This window comes from Melanostigma gelatinosum (genome assembly GCF_949748355.1).
Source record: "Melanostigma gelatinosum genome assembly, chromosome: 8".
In the NCBI taxonomy this organism is placed as follows: domain Eukaryota; kingdom Metazoa; phylum Chordata; class Actinopteri; order Perciformes; family Zoarcidae; genus Melanostigma; species Melanostigma gelatinosum.
In genome coordinates, this window is record NC_136641.1 from 9,206,407 (window position 1) to 9,213,389 (window position 6,983).

Consider the following 6,983-nt stretch of genomic DNA (forward strand, 5'->3'; position numbering starts at 1 on the left):
TCAAATGGAGATATTACAAATGGACTAATGTCTTAATTTGGAGACAGTTACGGGAGTGAGGGATGAGGAGGTAAGGAAACATGAGAACACCAGGACACACATGGAGAACTCTGTCAAGCTACATATTAGACAAAGTGAACATCTTTTCTTCTACATAGCTGTCCTCAGTCTCATCTGCTTAACTTGGTCATGGAGGCATCAACATGTAATAGAGATGTTAAATTAACAGTGAAAACTCATCATAGCTTAATTTAACATCAGTATTCATAATTACACTTCATGTTTACTTCTCCTGATCTTTACTTCCTATAACAAGGTCCATAGGGGCATCTCAATAAATGAACATGTTATATTATATTATATAAGTGTTATTTACTGCTTTTTTCATGTTGGAATACATGTTAAATATTTAACTGCAAAGTAATAATGCATGTTTGATACTTTAATTAGTTTGAATTAAATCATACTGGGATGTTTGTTGAAATTGATAGGATGGCCCTACCTAGAACATTTTCCACCAGCTGCCACTGCTTAACTCGCCCATGCTAAATGGCAGGCACGTGCACAGACATTTTGGGGGGCAGGTGCTCAAGCAAAAAAAAGGGCACCCATCGCCAAAATTATACATGAAATTAAAATAATGATAAATAAATAAATAACACAGTCGGATATTTTCAACGTATATATTTATTTTTGTTAACGCAACCAATACTAACTCAAATTATCAAATTGAATAAATAAATGAATAATAGGCAAAAACAAGGCCAGACAAAAACAAAGACAAAACAAAGACGGGCTGATGGCATTTGATGCAAGAGCAGTGACTTCAAATGCTGGGGTGGTGATTTCCATGCAGAGAATGAATGCGAAGTTAATCGCATTTTTGTACATTTTTGCATCCCCTAGGGCCAGGTCAGGTGGATGTCTTTCGCAGATCTCATTGAGGAGCATCATTATAGCTTCCAGATTTCTCTGCTTGCTGCTTTTCCCTGTCCTTCTGTTTTTGTAGTCTCTCTTTTCTTGGCATTATGCTGCAATTTCTTTTAAATGACATAAATCAATGTTGTGCATAATAATCAAGACATTACATATCTCTCTAAAGCTGACAACACAGTACACACCCATGTTTTTACTGTTTTCTGACAGTTGAAGCATAAGCAGCATTACACTAATAATAGCCTATAGCCTACCACAATACCTCACCAGACTGTCATGTAGCTCAACTTAAGACCTACCTTTCTTTTTAATAATTATCATAATTAATGTCTACCAGGCTTTTAAATCATGGATTTCGTGAGGGTTTTTTTTGTTTGTTTTTTAGCAAACGTCGGACCAGTTGCGACGTAATGTTTTCAGCGGCGCTAATTGTTGTTGTTAATTTATCACCAAACAACGTCGGGGTATTGCACTGTCATTACCTGTCTGTCTGATGCTCCGGGTCAGAGAAGAAGTTGGCTTCAGCCGTTTAGCCTGACGCTCAGCACTGCACGCGCAGTAGGCAGTAAGTGAAGGAGGAGGAGGGAGGGGCGCGTGGGAGGCTTGTGGGCGCCGCGGTGCATGTCGGGGCGAAATTCTCACAAGAACTCAAATAAATGCCCCGTCAGATATCGAAACACATTTGGGGGGAATTGATGACAGAAAAATAAATTTTTATTTTATTATATTTATAAAAAATTGGGCACCAGCAGGAAGGGCACTTTTCTCATCCAGGGCAAAAGGGCAGGTGCTTGAGCACCACTAGGGGTCTATCTGTGCACGTGCCTGGTCTACAGGTTGAATTGGAGGATGTCAGTTCATCAGTGATATCATAGGTCCAGGATTCCATTCAAGAATGGAATCCTGACTAGAATTCTAGCACCTGACCGTGATGTGTGGTCAGTGTCTCTCTTTTGACTCAAAAGACCTGTTGAGACCCTTGAGACAAGTCATCGACCAAATAGCTCTCTCAGAAAATGAAGATGAGCTACTGGAACGAATCTTCACTCGGGTCAAGCGCATTGTTGATTTCTCCCCGTCTGGAGGGAAAACTTTGCGACTCAGTCGTTAAAGTCGAGGACGTAACGTTTGAGATCAACAAGGTCTTCCTGTGTCGAAGAAGCACGTACTTCCAGTGAGTTGGCTATCTGATGTATATATACTGTGAATATATCCTTCAAATGAGCAGAAAGTAATTGTTAATGATGAAGTGTGGGAGACTAATCATTACATACGTTCATGGAGCATTTCTGACAAGTTTGACAGAGGAGAAGATATAATATATCAGCTGTAGTCTCTCAGGTCCATAGTAATGTGCTTTTAAGCAGATTAGTGTTGATTAGTAGCATTGAGTAGTTTGTGTGTTCAGAAAAGTGACTGAATTCATTTAATGCAACAAAACGAAAAGTAATTGCAAACACTTGAGATGGTTATTTCGACACACAAATTGAAGGAAGAAGCTGTTCACTGCTGCACAAAAGCTGAGATGAATTGTAGATTGTGGTGAAACAGCTCCAGAGAGATCACAAAAGAAAACTAAAATAGCATACAACATGAAGTATTACATATTTGTGACATTTATTTGACAGCGACATTCTTACTGCTAGTTACACTCGGAATGATGTCCGGCGGTTTACGTATTGTACAATTTCCCTTTAATGCAAAATGGTGTCATATGTTGATTTTGTGAATGCTTATTTGAAAACGTGATCATTGTTATCAATGAGACGATGAGAATGAAAATCTGAAGTCTGTTTCCAATCCTCTGCTCTGTGTTTATTCTGACCTGCAGGGCTCTGCACTCAAAAAAATAATTCATTGGATGAACTCAATTAAATTGTGGGCAGGTTTTCCACCGAGGAAATATAGTTAAACCTAACTTGAACTAAAAACATCCATGCACTATAATTAAATTGAGTTAGTCCGACTCAATTTTATCAAATACAACCTAAATAAAAAAATACCATTCATGAAATGAAATTGATTTGTGTTAGTCCAACTCAATATAGTACAATTCATTGGAAATGAATTAATCAGGTAAAAAACTTTTTTTTAATTTGACCCCCAATTAAGACACGAGACAAAACCTAGTTCAAGTGTTTTATTGAAAATGCTTAAATACATTAAATATGGTACAAATCTGAACATCCATGATTCTAGAGCCTGCATTTCATTTTTTAAATATAATTTGCTTTCTTTTACAAAAACACTGATCAGAAAAGGATAGCAAAAAAATTCCAAAAGGATCTATACAGTGCATCTTTCATCGTTTTTAAATATTAAAACAGTAGTCTTGTAACAGCTCCACAACTGGTGACAAATAAATACCAAGCTATCCCAAATCCCTTGGCGCCACAAACAAAGACGCCATGAGGGTGGAGGCTATGCACTGCTCTCCAAACAGGGACTATCATTGCACTGCAGTGTAGTCATTCACCAGAAACTATCATTTCCAAAAAGCACAAAACTTCCTGCAATCGATATGTACAACCACTATTGCAAGTGCTAAATGCCCACTACTTTGGTTTGTCAAGAGCAATACAGCTGTTTTCTTTCCTACCAGTACAGATGGTAGTACAAAAGGACTCCTTTACACTGAAGAATAGCCGATGATGTATTATCATGTGCAGAAACAGGCAACTCGGACCACTTTTGGGCTACAACAGTAAAATCACAAAACATCCACAAACTAAAACTTATAGATTATAAATAACAAGGATACTCATAGTCAATGGAAGTTACAGCGTATTGAACCGTGTTAGGGTCCATTTCAACTCGAGTAGAGAGTCATTCAATCAGACAACGAGGAAAATGGACGTGCAAGTTGACGTTAGAGAGTAATAACACTCGAGTTAGGATGTGGAGGTGAATTGGGCAAAACTTTCTGCGGGTAAACACTTAACCAGCTTGCAGTGACATGTAAAAGTTCCGTAATTTACAGTCTCTGGCTTGCCTCTGTGCAGCTTAGTCAATTTTTTCAAAATGTCAGAACCAGGAAAACATCCATGAGGTCATGGATTGTCGTTGACTGGGCGGAAGATGAAAGTAGAAAACATCCAAAAGATCTGATAAGATTCTTTGGCTTTGTCACTTGGTGTTCACCTCTTGTGCAAACATCTTGATTTTCAGCTTCTGTATCTTAGAATTCAGCTTGTGCCCATCCAAATTCATTATGACCTTCTGGAGAAGCTCAAAGATGTACTTGAAGTTGTCTGGAAAGCTTAGATTAAGGGCACAAATTAGCCCAAAGCATGATGAACGCCATGATGACACCGTCTACGTTGTTCAGGACTTTAATGCAGTTGATCAAGTCCCACGTCCTCTGGCTCCCAATCTCTTTGGATCATGTAAATCCTTATGACAGTGAATGCGATGTCCCTCACTGCATCCTCAGCGGCGGAAGCCTGATAACAACACAAACACAGAAAACTTGTGTTAAGTTAATCCACAAACATGTATATATATATATATATATATATATATATATATATATATATATATATATATATATATATATATATATATATATATATATATATATATATATATATATATATATATATATATATATATATATATATATATATGTGGGTAACACTTTGACGCTACATGGGAAACATATTGCGATAAACTTACCAGATTGATAAAGAGTCTGGATCTTCATTGAGGTAGATGACAGGCTTCTCAGATGCACTCCCTTTTGGTGTTGATGTCATCACACTAAAAGTTCTGGATGAAAGCAGAATAAAAGCAGGCCATTTACTATTCATCACATGTTTTTAAAAAAGCAGATATGGACAAGAAAATATTACAATAACCACCCCAATACAGTGAAACTAATATTGTATACATATGTACTAACCAAATCATTGATGGTCAGGACATCCTTGACCTTTTCTCCTTCACACCTCCTTTGCGCTTTAAGCCCTGTATCAGGGAGTCTGAGAAGAGGTCCAGCTGTGACATGAACTTTGATTGAAATAGTTTGGTGGTGATCAGCAGGAACTCTGTTATTGACCTGAATAACAAACAAAATACAGCTGTTTGTTACTTGTTTATTATAATTACTATCACATTATGTGGGATTATTAGATTCAAATTGCGATTGTGAAGCCATTAATCATCAAAATGGTAAACACATAGAAACACACATTTACTTACTTAACTTTGCTGGAACAGGGAAGGGGCCTCTGCTCCACAATCTCTGGTTGAATGTGCAGTTCAGCATGTGTGATTTAGAAGCTTACTCCATGTATTGAATGTACATGGGCAATGTATGGACATGTATAGCGATAACTGCCCCTACAATGCCCATGCAACAAGAAATACCTGCTAGCTAGTTCCAAACTGCATTCTTTACACTGCCACATGCAGAGTCCTAAAGAGAATAAAGAGAATTAGTACATATCAAACTGAACAAATAACAATGAGAGATCAGCTCGCATCGAGCATATAACCAATTACGTGCTATCATTAGGAGGTTGCCTCAAGAAGCTTGGTAATGCTGATCAAACTGCAAAAGATGAGATAAATATATTAGTGGAGGGAAAGGCTGGAATAATCCAAAGTTCACATAAAACAAAGTCAAGTCAAAAGTGCTTTGGAGCACTCACAGATATAATGTTACCATTTAGAATAGACGAGCAATTCACCTTTTACAGCAACACTAAAGCTACATACAACAGAAATCAAATCATGCAAGCGTGTTAAATAAGATTAAGACCGTCATTTTAATAAAATATCAAACTGTTTGCCTTGAAAACTCATTCGCACTCCTGCCTGCGTTCACACAGTGTAAGGTCATAGAAATACAATGAGTAGAACGGACATCGATGTTTGTCTTGGTCGTTTTACTAGTTCAAAAGAAAATAGTGCTCAACACTGCGCATTGACCGTAGTATAACAGAAAAGTTAGCCCGCTACATCGATCAGTTCTTCACAATGACGACGGTACACGTACAAGCTGCCGCTGCTCTGATCCCGTTACATCGGTTTGAATGGGAATGTCCGTTCTACGCTCGTTCTATTTCTATGGCTGCTGCGATAAAACACCGCTGACTTCCGTGTGTTCATGCATCAGGTGCCCGCGCGAGTGAGAGGAATTCAGCGGTTTTATGAGATCATGATTTATTCATATTAAACATTTTTCAGTGAAGAAAACGTGGCTAAACCCACTACAACTGAACGCCCACTATTAGAGAGAGTGGCCTTCTGCGGCCTGCTCTGCCTGCCGACATTATGGCGCTGGAAAGGGGGAGACCGTAGTCTGCTCGTTTAACTGCTCTCCTACTGTTTTTTAGTGCATACAGACAGTTCATAAGGAAGCCTTCGGCGCTGCGTCCAAGCCGTATTAATGACAGTACCCTGATCTCTGGTCTGCTCTATAATGCAAACCACGTTGGCTACCTAGCTTGCTAGCTAGCCTGCCAGCTAGCCTGTGTGCCTTCGATCTTATTAAAAACGGAACAGTCGTGTGGCTAAGTTATCACGTCTGTTCCACACATTGTGGTCATTATTACAGAATGGAAGCCTTGATTGACAACGAGGTACATTCTAAACTACTACAACAAAATATATAAAGTTACTTACCAAAGAATGGACGGTCGGTTTGAATCTTGCTGCAGTCGGAAAGGGGGGAAAGACGACTGAGAGCACGTGATCTGGTACATGCGCAAGGGGTAGTCCCCCAACCAAACACATTTATTTTGAGTTGATACACACCATCTAACCCAAATAAATCTAATAAATGAAAGTATTCATGCATTTTATGTTAGACCCATTAAATATAAATGTGTTCATTTTTTAACTTGATATATTTCAATTAATCAAACACGATTTAAATGTGTCACCTTTAAGAAGGGCTTGAATCGTTTTTTTGAGTGTGTGGAGTCGCTGGTCACCTCCAGACAAGGAGGTCTTCCACATACCCGGCCTGTCTCCGGACATGATGCAGCTCATCATTGAGTTTGCGTACACCGTGGGGGCGACCGTGGCGCACTGAGTTAAGA

The 6,983-nt window shown here is 38.7% G+C and overlaps 1 long non-coding RNA gene across 1 annotated transcript; it reads right to left on the reverse strand.

The window, feature by feature from the left end:
• Positions 1-3,605: 3,605 nt before the first annotated feature.
• LOC306780827 lies at positions 3,606-6,596 on the reverse strand. Its single transcript, XR_013772168.1, has 5 exons — positions 6,565-6,596; positions 5,137-5,353; positions 4,838-4,993; positions 4,612-4,704; positions 3,606-4,379 (listed from the first exon to the last, which is right to left on the reverse strand). It is a non-coding gene; the product is annotated as an uncharacterized lncRNA (long non-coding RNA).
• Between the last annotated feature and the right edge of the window lie 387 nt (positions 6,597-6,983).